Source organism: Siphateles boraxobius, unplaced genomic scaffold (genome assembly GCF_051911475.1).
Source record: "Siphateles boraxobius isolate OS27281-9 unplaced genomic scaffold, OSU_SipBor_1 66, whole genome shotgun sequence".
NCBI lineage: Eukaryota > Metazoa > Chordata > Actinopteri > Cypriniformes > Leuciscidae > Siphateles > Siphateles boraxobius.
Window position 1 is genome coordinate 33285814 of NW_027509193.1, and position 15873 is coordinate 33301686.

General features: G+C 37.1%; 2 protein-coding genes across 2 annotated transcripts in view; one reads left to right on the forward strand and one right to left on the reverse strand.

The window, feature by feature from the left end:
• Nucleotides 1-11475, reverse strand: part of vasnb (vasorin b) — a 29308-nt gene extending 17833 nt beyond the window's left edge. Inside the window, exons 1-2 of the mRNA XM_077213739.1 lie at nucleotides 11172-11475; nucleotides 1752-1799 (exon numbers count right to left, since the gene is read on the reverse strand). The gene's annotated coding sequence lies outside the window, so the exon portion shown is untranslated. The remainder of the gene's footprint in view (nucleotides 1-1751; nucleotides 1800-11171) is intronic.
• Nucleotides 1-15873, forward strand: part of coro7 (coronin 7) — a 159084-nt gene that overhangs the window by 99896 nt on the left and 43315 nt on the right. The window lies entirely within an intron of this gene.

A 15873-nucleotide genomic window follows, 5' to 3' on the forward strand; every position in this document is an offset into this window, starting at 1 on the left:
CGCTCGCAGGATCAGTGTACAAAACAAATATGAGCAGGATGTCACTATGTGCAGGAGTATCGAGTAACGTCACCAGTCCGACTTTATGCTGGAAGAGGAGGTGTTGACACAGATGCTCCTTCCAGAAAGGGAATAATTTCATACAACTTGAGACTTGATAATTCCTTTAGTTGCAGGAATGTACATGAACAACTCATAATCGTCTAATGACATGCGATTCAAAAGTGTACTCTTTATCGTTGAGCCGTGTCTTCTGTGTCTTGGTCGAGAAGAGGGAACAGAGGATATAAAGGAATGGGTGAGCTGAGGCCTGTGGCTGTTGGGATAGGCCATGACAGGATTAGCTTAGTTAGCAGGGTTTTATAAACACTTGTCCCACCTCAGGCAGGACAACACATGAACCCTCATCTTCTAGAAGAGCTCAAGGCTTGAGTGCTGCTGCATGCTGAGTCAGGCTACTTTACGAGACACACTCACTTTATACACACACAACCACACCAGGAGGTGGAGAGGGGCGATTATAACCAGATTTCACTATTGACTCTTACAAAAGTTATAAGCATTGATACTCAATCCTGTGCTTGGAGGTCTAGACTGAATCCTACTTTCCTACGCAGTCTGTTCTCAAAAGTAATCTGTGAGATGAGGTTTAGTGCATCCCAAATCATAGCATGTTGAAAAGTGTTTTTTTTTAGCTTAATCACCCACAATCCCTTGCTGAGAAGGTTCTCACTGATTTTTCTTTTCACATTTATATTTGCAGATACTCCAAATGAGTAATATTCAGTAATCACTATGAAACTAGTGTTACATGCAAAGCAATAGCATTTTATAAATGTATGAATTGCAAAAATGTAACGAAAGAATTTTAAGGTAATGAAGTTAGCTAGATGTTAAAGCGTATACGCAAACAGTAGGTGTCTGTGGTATAAAGATGTAGTTTTATGCCAATTTAATTTGCTTCAATATTGACACTCTCAACATACTCAAAACTTCAGTTCTCTAAACATTATGAACAAACTTTCTTTCAGTAACTTTTATAGAATGTTTGTTCAATGTTACTTGGTCTTTAATAACGTTGTCAAAACATTAGCACAAAAACGTTATTTATATATCCTTCATGGAATGTTTTTTCTGCAGCGTTTAAGTATGTTTTAAATGTTACTAACTACTTGTTTAAGAACATTTAAAGTGAACCATAATGATTGCAAAATGATCAAATGGAACATTCCCTTAATGTTTTCTCTGATGTTCTCTGAACATTCCCAAATAACGTTTTCGTAACTAACCGTTCTTCGAAAGTATTTTTGTTGAGTTCCTACATACTCAAACATTTGTACTTTTCATAACCAGCAATTTACATTCAGCGCATTAGTATAAGTATGCAAATTGAGAAGGAGTGCGAGTGCTGTAGTTTTCCACTGAACCCATAGACCCTGATTGGCTGGTTCAGGTGTGTTCCATTAGATTTGGAGCAGCACGAGTTCAAACTGAAGTTTACACAAACACACACATTTACTTACTGCACAACTTTTCATTAAGCTCTCGATCTAATTTCAGAGGGGGTTTATTGAGACGGGATGTTTTGAGGTTTTTTGCCTTGACTCAAGCCAAACGTGTGGGTTTGGAAGCAGCATGTGCCAGATTGCTTAAGCATCTCCTCAATTCTGGCTCTTGAGTTCGTCTCCCAAGCTCCTAAAAGTGTTTTCACTTGTCATTTGCATTGAAGACAGGTAGATGTGCAGACTCACCAGGGTGTGTGAGACGGGACGCTGGCTGTCCTTCTCTGTGTACTGGCTCTGTAAGAGTAAGAGAAGGTCAAAGGTTCAGTAAGCGTCACAGCTGTTTGTCGGACTTTAGGTCTGGGCTGGAATGCTTCAGGAAGTGTTTTTCGGGGGGATGAGAGGGTGCACGCACAGGCCTGTCTGGATGTTTGTGTCCCACAGATGAACGATCACCTCCCTCTCTTTATTAGTGCCGTTCTACCAATGGGGTCAGAAAAATATTCTTGTGTTCTCTTTGATTTAAGTTTATTTTTCTGACTCCGATGGCAGATATTTTGTTCTTGTTTGAAGTATAAATTAATTTATGTTTGATACTTTTTTTTACAGAAAACAAGACGTACCTCAAGTCAGTTACATCATAGAAATGCTTAGATATTTTACTAGAAAACTAATTTTCGCAGTGTATTGTTCAGAGATATAAACACAAGTATTAATCTTTTAGTGCACGCTATGGACATGGATGCCGCTTTGCATAAAAGCGTTTATTAAATGCTTTTATCCAAAGCGACTTTGGTGCTTTTTACACATGTGAACCACGAAAGAAGCTGCAAATTACAAAGTAAGGAGTCAAAGAAGTATTTTCAAAGAAGTAATGTGCAGCTTCTTTCGTGGTTCACATGTGCAAAAAGCACCAAAGTCGCTTTGGATTTTTTTCATCTGCTTTATTGTCCACCAGGCAAAAAATTAGAAGTCTGATAACACATCTCTCCTCAACAACATACACACACATCATGTATTAACATTTTCTTATATGCATCTGCTAAATGCATGAATGTAATGGAGTAATTTGAAGATTTTAGGTAATAAGCGGTCGAGCAGGAATGCTGTAGCATAAAAGGTGTTTGCGATGGAAAGAAAGCGAGCTGTCTTTAGAAGCGGAGAGTATAGAGGTGTTGAATAGAGTCGAGTGAAGCCTTGTAGGCTGTCCGGAGTGTTTATCTGACACACACACACACACACACACACACACACACACACACACACACACACACACACACACACACACACACACACACACACACACACACACACACACACTTAGTGCAGGAATGCAGGCGGACAGCTTGTCCCTGTGTTGCAGTATCGATTTAGATGTGTTATAATGTGTATTAATTTTGTTTCTGATAATTCATTTGCCGTTTCTGTCTTCATGTTCAGTCGTCTCAGAAGCAGCTTCTGTTTATTTTACTCTCTGTCTTTGGATTCACTTAACTTGACTTTGGTTACAAAATTGTCCCCAGAAGCAAGCTAAATCTAACAAAGATACAGTTATACCCACAAATGTAAAATGGTTGAATCATATACAGTATATACATACAATACATGTAAATAAATAATATGTATATATATATATATATATATATATGTATATATATATATATATATATATATATATATATATATATATATATATATATATATATATATATATATATATATATATATATCACTTTTGAACAATTTAATGTTTCCTTGATGAATAAAAGAATTAATTTCTTTAAAAAAATAAATCATTCTTAACCCTGAGTACTAACATTCTCCCTTTACTGTGGTTTTGTCATTAGAGGACTTTACGGTCTGACTTGCATCTTTTGTAAATATGACACTTAAAGTCGTGATGTTTGAAAGGTTGTGGAAATGTATGACTTTCATCGAGCAGCCACATGATACATTCTTTTGCCTGAAGATATTTGAGTAGATTCTGCGTAAACACCATAAAATATACAAGTAGGATGAACACGCACAACCTGGTCATCACAAACTGTGGCCTGAGGCAGATGATGAGGAAAACTGTGGTGCTGCTGAGCAGGTTGTGTGTGTGTGTGTGTGTGTGCGTGTGTGTGTGTGTGTGTGTGTGTGTGCGTGCGTGCGTGCGCGTGCGTGTGTGTTTTGGACAGGGTTTGATCAGATAACACACCACCTGTGCACAATACAACATCAGAAAATCACTGCTTTCCTCTTTCCATGTCAGTCAGAGAAGCGTTTTCAGCTTCTAAGTAATTACTAGACTTACATGGAAGTAGCTTGCAATAACATGGAAGTATGAATCTTACAAAACCTGTCTGGGTCATATTTCACCCCTAAATAAAATAAATAAATGGCATTATGGCTACTTTGATACAAAAACAAGAATGTATTATTATTTAAATTGTAAAATATTCATATATATATATTGATAGTATGTGTTGTACAAATGGAGAAAGGTGTTGAATTGTCATAAAAAAATATTGTAAAATAATGCAAAATTTTATTCTTTTCTTTCAATTTTCGAGTCAAATATGACCTGGACTTTTTTTTTTTTTTCAGCCATAATATATGAATATGGTAATCAATCTGTAGTATGGTAGTATATATGATAATATAGTGTTCATCTCTGTACCAGGGTACCAACAGTATTTTTTTGTGAAATCATTCTCTACCTAAAATATTTTTTGAAACCGTAAATAAAACAAAGATTATTGGAGTATGTTTTACAAGAAAGTACAGTGACACGTTACTTAAAGCCTTTGTATAGAAACATTATAAAAGTATTTTTAATGCATTAATTATGCCTTGTAATGCATTGTAGTTACACCTTTAAAAAGAATAATGCATTAAAACACATAACAATCAACCAATTTCAGATAAGAATTCAGCAAATATTATAATGCATTGTTTTTGGTTACAATTACTTACACCTATGTAAAGATATAATGAATTATAGCATACATTATGAGTACCTTTATAATGCATTATCCAAAAAATGCTTTAAGTAAAGTGTTACTGAAAATACTGTTTCAGTCTTTCTACTTCAAAATTTCTTAATTTTCTCAATTTTATTTAGTGTTTTTCCTTTGTAATTATTTATGAACTTAACTACCTATTTCTTTGTGAAAATAGTTTCTACACCAAATGTTCTTCCGTGTATGATCGTGTAATTTGAATCTAAGGTTTCATTATGAATGTTACAGCTATTTAAGAGCAGTGATTCAGTGTGGTATTTTGTTAAGAAGGAATGTTCTTTGAGGATTATTAACACACAAACACGGAGTGATTCAGCACCTTGAGTATTAAATATGAGTCGCTGACGTGCCTCCGCACTTCTGCAACACCTGAAACTGGATATTTGCTCAAAGTATGACTGACTCAACACCAAAATACACCTCTGAGGCGCTGAGCTACACGCGTCAGACACACTCGCTTTAACTAGGTCATGTGCTGTGACAGCGTTCAGTGTCCTTGATTCTCACTATATGCGGTATCTGTCAGGGACTCGTAGTAGTTTGTACTGAGAAGCAGTCGTTCTGAGTTTTGGGTGGTTCTGTTGTGGCCTGAAGTCGTCTGCTGATAAGATGGCCAAATTACAGATGTCAACAGCTTATGTTTACATTAAATTGAAAGAAAGATACAGTGCTGGGTGGTATCACATAGTAATCCTGTAGGAATCTCCATTGTTTCTCCCAGACAGCAATGCGAGTAAATGCAGACTTCTCTACAGTGTTTATGCCTCCTGCTCATCAGGTGTTTCTCCTGAGATAAAGACCCTAACATGAGTGAGAGTTGAGAACATTCTCTCCTTAAACTAGGCTCAGATTTGCCAAGACACCAAAGTCTGCAATCAGAGGTCTCAATATGAACTCAAACATTTCTCACCAAAATGATCTGAACTGCTGTCCACATGAATTGACAACGCATTCTCATCCTTTGGCGTAATGTAGGTGACGCCATATGACATTTCGTCGAAATCTTACGCACGTGGCATCCTTTAGCGTCAATATAACACGCACTGTTATGGGTAGGTTTAGGTCTGGGGTAGGGTACGGTTATGACGCCGTGGTGTGTGTGTGTGTGTGTGTGTGTGTGTGTGTGTGTGTGTGTGTGTGTGTGTGTGTGTGTGTGTGTGTGTGTGTTAAGAGACAATTTTACCTATGAAATTATGCCTGTGACCTTTGATCAATGACGTTTCCATCATGCTCCGAATGGTTACCATTTACCATATTCATAAATCATACATCCATAAAATGATGCAAAAAACATGCTAATGCAGTGGCACTTCACCGGAAGAGTTATGATGACTATATAGCTGCACTATCTTCGTTTTTGTAGCTCTCTCAATCTTGTAAATGTGAACTATTTTGCAAACACACACACAGATACACAGTGACCATGTCACCCGTGTCGGCTGAAAGCAGATATGAGTGGCGTTAACCTCTACTGAAATAGCTGCCGCCGGGGAAACGTCACATGACAAGACACACGTCAGCGATACGCCGGGGGACGTGTGTGTGTGTGTGTATGTTCAGTAGGGGGACTAGCAGGATAAAACCCACAGTACTGGGTTTGTGTGTGTGCAAGCAAAGTTCCCCGACACATTCCACGTCTTCACCCTCAGGCTCAAACAAACAGCGACCCACACACACACACATCATCTTCAAGACCGGCCGAATCTAAACATTTAAACAAGAACATCTTAAACTAACACTTATTCTGCACTTATCAGTTTCTGGGTGAAGTCAAATAAGTTAATGTGTTTATCGGGACTCCGTGTTTGAATTCGCATTAGCCATTAATAGCGGTCGGTGGAGTATTTGACCTGGCGTAGAGTTCAGGGCCGCGGTCTGCGTCTTCGGTTCAAGGCTCATTTCCTAATTACAGTTCAGTCAGGAGGTAATTACAGCCTTAGATTAAAGTCATTTTCCTTTTTTACTGTCTGGCGAAAATGCGGCCATTTGTGGCGGCTCGCGCGGATGTGCTCCTTCGCCTCCTGAGGGGAAATAGCTTGGTGGACAAACCAGCATTTTTCTGATTTTTGCCATATTTGTAGCGGACCAAATCAGCTCAAAGAGCTATATAGGAAAATCTAGCCTGGGAGCGTTCGATAAACGGCTGTGTTTAAGTTATTTGGGGTTTGAGCTACAGCTGAGAGGCCTGAAACCATTGCATATGTGTGTAGGCTACTTATAGCCAGGTTTGATGTGGCTCTTCAGAACGCATCATTTGGCTTCATCCATCAAGGTCTTCTTCAGTTTGGTTTGGCAGTGACGACGGGTGACTCGGGCTTTATAACACACACACACACACACACACACACACACACACACACACACACACACACACACACACACACACACACACACTGCTTGGTCAGCATGGCTTTGTCGCTCTTTGAAGCCTGAGGTTTAATTTAAGAGCGCTAAAGCCACCTGGAAGATCCTGAACACTCCTGTTTAAAAGCTCCTATCAAACGTGCCAGTTTGTGTGCGTGCGATTAGAGTTGAGGTTTGTCCTTACCCTTTCTGGTGGGCTTTTGCTATTTTCCCTCGCATTCTTTCACAAGTGTTGCTTTTTCTGCTCCGTCGACTCCGTCAAGCCGCCCGCTGTTTGACTAACCCCGTCTCCCAGTCCTCTTTACGCCCCTTCACCCCCTCCCCTGCCTTCACCTCCAGCCTGACTTTTAACCTCTTAATCCTGCATTGTGAAGGACAGGCCAGCAGAGAACGCGCTGCTAATTGCTCTAGAAGGGAACCAGAATCAGCAGGACACCATACATCTGATCATGTGGCAACAAGAGCATGGAAACACTCTTCAGATTTTGCCCAGTGCCATTTCAGCCATACAGATAAAGAATGAATGAATTAATAATAAATAAATGGGTTTTTCAGTTTTATTTTATTTTGTTTTATATTTTATTTTATTTTATTTTTTTATTTAAGAGTCCTTAGTTGTAAAAAAAAATCTTTTAGAATATTTTACTGTAGAATCATTTAGAATTTTTTTATTGTAGAATTTAAGAAACTTTTACTGTAGAATCTTTTTTGTTGACTTTTGTTGTAGAATATTTTACTGTAGAATCTTTCAGTATTTCTTTTGTTGAATCTTTTAAAATATTTTAATGTAGAACCTTTTAGAATCTTTTTGAGAATATTTTTGTAGTCATCTTTTATTTTTATTGTACTTTTTTAAAATCTTTTCATGTAGAATCTTTTATTGTAGAATTTTCTTTTGTTGTAAAATATTTTAGAATCTTTTAATGTACAATCTTTAAGAAACTTTTACTGTTGCATCTTTTAGAATCTTTTTGTAGTCTTTTGTTGTAGAATCTTTTATAATATTTTACTGTAGAATCTATTATAGAATCATTTTTCAAGTATATAGTCTCAGTACCCAGCAAGACAAATTAAACAAGAGCTTTAACTAGATTTTTTTTAATTAAAATCATGCATGCAAAACTTGCTGCTATGTTGCTAGGGTCTTGTGGGTCGTTGCTAGGGTGTTGCCAGGGTGTTTGCTAGGTGGTTCATTACTAGTCCAAATCCAACTAGTATAGTCTCTATGAAAATCTGATCCCTAGAAATGGCCTTAATCCTGATTACTTAAAAGTAAGGTACCGGCACACTTCTCCTCAAATATAATGGCGTGATTTGAGGAATCATTAGTGTCAGTATAGCACAAACTTTGTGGGAGAAGTGACAATTTTTGTACTTGTTGTTAGGGTTTTGTTCAAGTTGGAACAATGTAAATATGAGTAGCCTTTATATGTAGAGACAAAGAGAAGTGTAGAGTCAGACACAAGGAGGTGGTTTTCAAGATAGCTTTTAGATGTTCGTGTTTGCCTTGGCAGAGTATGTGTGTTTATCAGAAACCCCATGGTTCTGTTCTGCGCTGAGAGTGATGTTGTTTGGACAGAACGGTAGGGAAATGCCATAGGGATGTTATTTTGACACTGTGTGAGGAAAGCTGGCACGAGGAGCTTGATCTGCCACATACACAACCTCAGACTCACATTCTGATGATACCAACACAGGAGGGTATTATTTTACATTTTTACATCATCGAATGCTAAATTAAAGTTAAAGGATCTTTTATTTACAAGAAGTAGAGTTCAGGTTTTGATGATGACAGAATCTTCATTTTATTTTTTTCAGAATGTTCAGGTTCTTTATTGGCATTGATGGTTCCATGAAGAACCTTAAACACCAATGGAACCTTTCTAATGGACACAAGTTCTTATAGTGGAAAAGGGTTCTTTAGTAGATTCTTCCCACTAAGAAATAATGGTTTCTTTCTTTTAAAAACTTTTCTATGAATGGTTCTTTGGTGGACCAAAAATGGCATCGTTGCAACAAAGACCCCTTTTGAATCCATTATGTTTAACAGTGTACCCCATTTATTTTCATGACACCATAAGCCAGTGTATAATAAACTTGTAAAATGAATTGACATGGTGGTTTAAAGTTCTACTCCGCTCACAGCTCCTTAATTAAGTCTCTCAGACAGGAATATTTGCTTTTCCCTCAAGTTTCATCCTTTCTCATATCCTGTGCACAATGTTCTCTCACCTTCCGTTTTGTCTTCTCGTCGTCTACACAAACTCCTCTCTGGACTTCTCTCTTTGACATTTGCAAGTGCCAAGGAATTTAAGAAGCCACTAGAAAATATGAAACCGCACACAGGAAAGGCATTCTGATTCCAATCCATAGTCTGAATCTTATTAGCCTGAACAGTTTCACGTATAGGAATTCAGATATATTATGTGTTGGAAGTCTGTAATGTCAGCTACAGTACAATCAAATCAAAACCTCACATTTTGTGCTAGAAAAGCAAAGCAAAGAGTCCAGCCTGGTGCTCAAACAAACGCTCCTCTATGATGAACTTCATTGAATGGGGCTTTCTGTTTTGTTTTTATTGCTACTAAGTATAGTGTTGAGCCTCCCTCTAAACTTAATTAAATGCAATTAAACACTAAACGACGGCAAGGCTGATTATCACATGTTTGAATGACGCCTGCCTTCTTTGCTATCGTAAACTAGCGCTGAAATCTGCAATTACACTGGCAGAGATAAATATACAGAATCACATGAGTTTTACATTTCCTTCATTCTCCTGATGGAAAGATCACTGACTTTTTGGTCACACAAAAATATTTTTACGACGGTAATATGTCAAGATTTGGTCACTTTTTGTTCCGAAGAAGTGTTTAAAGCTCTGTGCAACATTATTCTTAATGCAGAAGAAACCCATTAACATCTGAATATGTTTGACATAAGTAAATGATTTATGCGTGTACTGTTTGTCTTACTTTTTATTTATAACCTAAATGTACTACTTGAGACATGTGCTTAGAAGAGCATCTGTCAAGCTGTCCCTGTGAACGCTGTTTCTGCCCTCAGTTCTGTATCGTATTATTTTGTTTTATCACATAATTTATTATATGACATTTTTATGACCCAGACAAGATAGTTGATCGCTTCCTCCCTCTCTTGGACAAATCATCGACATAAGAATTACAAACATGAAATAAAGTCGGTAAAACCAGCAATAATAGCATTTAATCTCCTTTACGCCCATGTGACTAAACATATTTGTGTCTGAGCCGCAGCATTACCTTTGAACTCCTGTTAAGCGGACAAAATTAAACCTGTTTGTGGCCATTTGTTTGCTGAACTTTTAGACTGCCAGAGTTTTGATGTGGGACGAGCTCCTAAAATAAAAGCAAACTGCACCAAAATATGCTTTCTCCGAGAAAAATAGAAGCCGGCGTGGTCCAGACGCAATGCGTTTGTCCTGCTGCGGTCAAGCACTTGAAGTTACCAGTGTTTTAATTTGGTTGTTCAGAGCTTTTCATTTATTCCACAATGATTATATAGTATCTAAAAGTGTGTGTATTTGTATACAAGTCATATAGAGTCTTGAAAATAAAGGTTCTAATTTGCACTAAACAGTTTTTTTTAAGCTTGATTCCTTAGAAGAACCTTAAGTTCTAAAGAGAGCTTTTCTTTAGTTCTTTAGAAAACTCTTTAAAGAACCCAGAAACCAAAGCAATGACCTGAAGAACCTTTACTGCTTATTAAGAACCGTAATGTTTTAATCTCCATATACCAACTTAAAACACACTACCAGAACCAGTGAAAAGCATGATTTTTTAATAGTACTTGAATACAGACTTGCACAGCTTTGATCTGGATTGTTGTTCTCATGTTTGTGCACGACGCTGGTAATATGCACAACATTGAGTTACACATGCACGAGCATAAACACTTCAAGTGCACTGGTGCACCAGCATCAAACCTTTAGAAACGCTCTGAACCTATGCAATGTTTGTAAAACCATGAATGGACGACCAAAGTTTCAGAACAACTTTGAAACTTAATTGTGGTCTCTAGAGATAGAGTGCTGTTTGCGTATAAAAAGCAAAATTGCTCATTTGTCTGCTAAATTAATAAATGCATTATAAAGATCCGCTATAATACATATGGGTAGGTCATACACTTACTTAAGTATGAATTTGTGCGTATTCTCACAATAATACACGACAAAACTGTCAAATCCACATCTATATGTGTTAGAAACCAACACAGGTGTTAATTTTCGCCTTTTTCCACTTTTTAAACTTTGCGTTTCACTCACCAGCTCGAGCGCATCAGCGGCGCATTGGAGGTGAAGGCACCGAGCGCGTTCCGTCAGTCCTGCATTTATGTATCCAATAACTCGCGTTTCTTTTCAAATGACATAAAGTACGTCTCATATAGAGTTGATAAGTAAGGGTTTTGATAGAGAGTCCGTTTGTAAAGTTTCTCCGAGGAGGTAAAGGCGCACGGTCGAGTCCAAGTGTCTGTGGTGAAACTCCGGTGTGTGTGTGAGCTGTGCTCGCCTCGCGCTTTAAGTTCACTCTGGGAGGAGCGGCGGGAGCGCGCGTGTGTGAGGTTTACTCACTGGAGAGCATCAAATGAGGCACCGTTTATGGACGCGCTTTCGATCATTCTTTTTTTTTTTTGCATTTAAACTCGCCGGACCGGTATGTGCAGACACACACTGACATTTGTGCTTTTGCATACGCTTTACTTACATCACTGTAGTGTTTGGTGTGTAACAATCATATTTTACAACTTTTAAAATATAGCCTAGAAGCCTACTATACTGTACTGTACTGTATTGTACTATGTATACATATTGCTTTTAGATGTATTTCCACACTGTTAAAAAAGTTTCTGCCTTAAATATTTAAGTTCAAGCAACTTGTTTATTCAACTTGTGGATGTTTAAGTAATTTCAATTTAAATTACATTAAACTGGCTTAAAAAAAACGAGTTGAATCTCGTATAACTTAATTACATTGCTTAACTTATTTTGATGAGTTAAAGCAATGTAAAAACATGTGTTGTCATAACTTATTGATCATATTTTTTACAGTGTATGTTTTAACAGGATTTTTTTAAATGTTTCGTAAACAACAATTAATTAGATGATCGTGAAAACTTTATCAAAAAAAATATCAGAAATATATCTAAAAAAAGTGTTTTGTTTACTATTAAAATAAGACTATAAAAAAGAACATACCCTATGTATATTTTTGGAAAAGTATATTTATTTATTTACTTAAATAGTAGTTTCATGGCTCTTAGTAGAATCAACAAATATGTCTGTGATACTTGTGCATGGATTTAAATAAGCTTGTTGAAGTTCTGCAATCTCCATTATAGTTATTGCATCGTGTGTTATGAACCCGAAACCACAGAAAGCTGCTCTCAAGACATGCTGAAATCTTCACTCGCAGCTCTTGATGGTCCACTAACTGAACTATAAACCCACAGCTGCAAACAGTTTACAGTAGTAACAGTAACTGTATTGAGACCTGTGTTATAGCGACGAGGCCGTTGTCTTGTTCCCTGTATTTTGTAAAGGAGCCTACAGATATTCATGTGGTATATTCATTTATTTGAATATAACAGTCACATGCATAATGATAAAATATGCCCTTTGAAAAAGTTTTAGCATGTCACAGTCCACAACATGTCATCTTCCCAGAAATATGTCAGCCATACAGTATATATCCTTTCTGTAATGTATTTCTACATGAAACGCACATGCAGACAGCGCATCTGTAACACATTACATTGCACTGCAGGAACAGATCAATGATTTCATGCGTGTTTAGCTCAGATCTGATGCACATATGATGATGTAGCTCAGCTGTGTGTGTGTGCGTGCTCACACAAATTAAATCCTCCTCATGCACTTCTTCAGGAGAACAGAGTCTCTCTCAGGCTGTTAGGAATAGCATATTCTGCTCATACTATTTCATACAGTAGTATACGTAGTGTGCAAAGTCAGTCCCTCTTTGAATTAAACACACTATGTGATGACAATAGCATAGCCTACTCCTTTTTGACATGTTTATCATTTCAAACAGAAGGCCTATGTATAGAGTTTATACTGTGCATTAAGCAGAACATATGATCTTGTGTTGTTGATGATGGATCTGCCATCCTGTTTAAGGCATGTTTAGGCCGCGAGCGCACGGATGAAAGCTGTTTGGTTTTGTGGTGCTGTAAATCTCATAAGATCAGAGGAAGTTTAGACTGTATGGACAGGCTGTTGATGGTACCGAAGGATTCAGGATGTGACAGCTGTCAATGGGACAGAAAAACACTTCATGTGTTTATCATAAGTGTGTGTGTGCGTGTGTGTGTGTGTGTGTGTGTGTGTGTGTGTGTGTGTGTGTGTGTGTGTGTGTGTGTCACTCGTCAGTCTAAAATAAACACTGGTCTTTTCTCCCTCCTGCACCAGTGCTTTAGTGCTAGTTGTTCACCACACATCATTCTTCTCATTTGTACCGCATCTCCGCCTCAGGTTCAGTTTTACTGTGCATGATAGGCATGACAAATATTTATTTTGGCATGTCAAGCATTTGTATTGTCAAATCATTTGCATACAAAAAATACCAACAAAACAATGCAAAACAACATGCAAATTGTTTTTTTTTCCCTCTGCTTTGCTTTTTTAAATTTCCCTTATTACCCCCCCCCCCCCCTATTTATATATTTATTTATTTGTTTATTTATTTATTTTTTGTTTGTTTGTTGGTTGGTTTATCTTAGTGAAATGAGTTGATCAGGTTTTTGTTTTGTCTTTGTTCTTTTCTTTTTTAAATGTCTCTTTTTAAAATTCCTCCTTTATATTCTTATATATATATATATATATACATATATTATATATATATATATATATATATATATATATATATATTAGAATTTGCATGTACAAAAATACAAATGAAATGGTGCAAAACAACATGTGCAAAATAAAATCTGATACCAATTTTTTCTTTTCTTTTCTTCTTTTCTTTTTCTTATATTTCAATTTGATGAATGTGTCTTATTCTTATTTGTTTTGTCTAATTCATTTGCATTGCACTTTACTTTTAGGCTATATTCTTTTACTTGATTACATGCTTTATTTATCTTTCTTGCATATGTGCTTTACTCACATTCTTACTTTGCTAAAATGACTAATGTACTATCATTTGCTGTCTTTACTTGCTTTGTACTTTATTTGCATACTAACTGTACCTTAACAAAACTCTCAGTAACTTAGTAAATCATCTAAATTAGTTTATCAGTATTTTCAGATATCTTTTTGTTTCATTCTCTGCTCACCTGTTTTTCCAGAGTCAGAATTTGAAGTTTGGAAGTTTTCAGGTTTGGAAGTGGTGAAGCGTTTTCTGAAGACGGCCATTAGCATGAGCGACAGAAATTCATTTGGTTTATACAGCCATAGGCTGACTTGACTTTTACAGCAGCGAATGTGGTCGGCCCACAACGGTGTACTGTAAAAACCAGGTGTTCGTGTCCAGACGCCAGAGGTCTGTCTCACACACACTCATGTGAAGACGACAGAACGTCAGTATTTATAGAACTGACTCTGATAATGACGTTTCCACCTGGTCTTCTCTGCTCATATAATGTCATGGTCAATTGTTGCATATTAATTCTGTGTCGTATTTATTGGATGAATCTGAAATAAAGAGTTCAGACAGAGATGTTCAAAGATTGAGAGCCTTAGGAAAGCGTGCAAAGTGTTGATGGTTAAAGAATAAGTAGTTTAAACAGAGGCAGATAGACTGCTGATAGACCCTGACCCCGTAACCAGACCCCACTGAATCAACTGTGAAACCAACCACTGACGCTTTTGGCCTGGGACATGTCAAATGTCATGTGATGTCACCTACGCAGGGTTCCCACAGTCTTTATACCGTCACAAAGACATGAGTTATCAGGTTAATGCTTATAAATGGGCGAATATCACAAAAAAATGGGTGGTATTTCAACCTAAAACCAAAATAAAAGATATTTTAAGGCATTTAGGATTTTACTGCAAAACCATTTCCTCCTCAAATGCTCATTTATCCTAATGTGAAAAAAAAAACGTATTCTCCTACTCTGAGTTTGTTTCGGTTAAAATCAGCATTACATTATTGCATGAAAACAGGAAAGAAAATCTGTTTAATTAGCTTGAAAATGTAAAGTAATGTTGCTTAAAATAGACTTTTCTGCTAAATGTAGTTTAGGAGTGAAATCTAGGAGTGAAATATGAGCTGGACCTGTTCTTGAGGGTTTTCTGAGATTTATATCCCACACTGGACCTGATAGGATGAATTAGCCTGACAGAGGGTAAAACCCCTTTATCCGTGTGGATAGGAATAGTGTGAAAGAACGGGAGGGAATTTGAGTGGGAAATGCTGTGTTGACAGTCTGAAGAGTTATTTGATGTTGCCAGAGAGAAAGAGAGATTCCAATGGGAGAGGCTGGGAATCTCCTACTTTTTCTTCCTTCAACATTTCAATCGGTTCTCACTGCACATGCTGGCTGGCACATGCAGGGGGCAGCGTTGAGCACTTCTTTTGTGAGGCCCCCTGGAACTCAACATTAAGTTTAAGTTGTGACCCTGTATGACATATGTGACACTGGACCACAAAACCAGTCACATGTCGCACGGGTATATTTGTGGCAATAGCCAAACATATATTGTATGGGTCAAAATGATACATTTTTCTTTTTATGCCGAAAAGGATGTTAAGTAAAGATCATGTTCCATGAAGATATTTTGTAAATTTCCTACCGTAAATAGATTAAAAAATATATATTTTTGAGTGGATGAAGCAAAGTTTAACATAAATGGACAACTTTAAAGGCGGTTTTCTCAATGTTTCTATTTTTTTGCACCCTCAGATTCCATATTTTCAAATAGTTGTATCTCTGAAAAATATTGTCCTAACAAACCATACATCAAGGGAAAGCTTATTGATTCAGCTTTCAGATGATGTATAAAT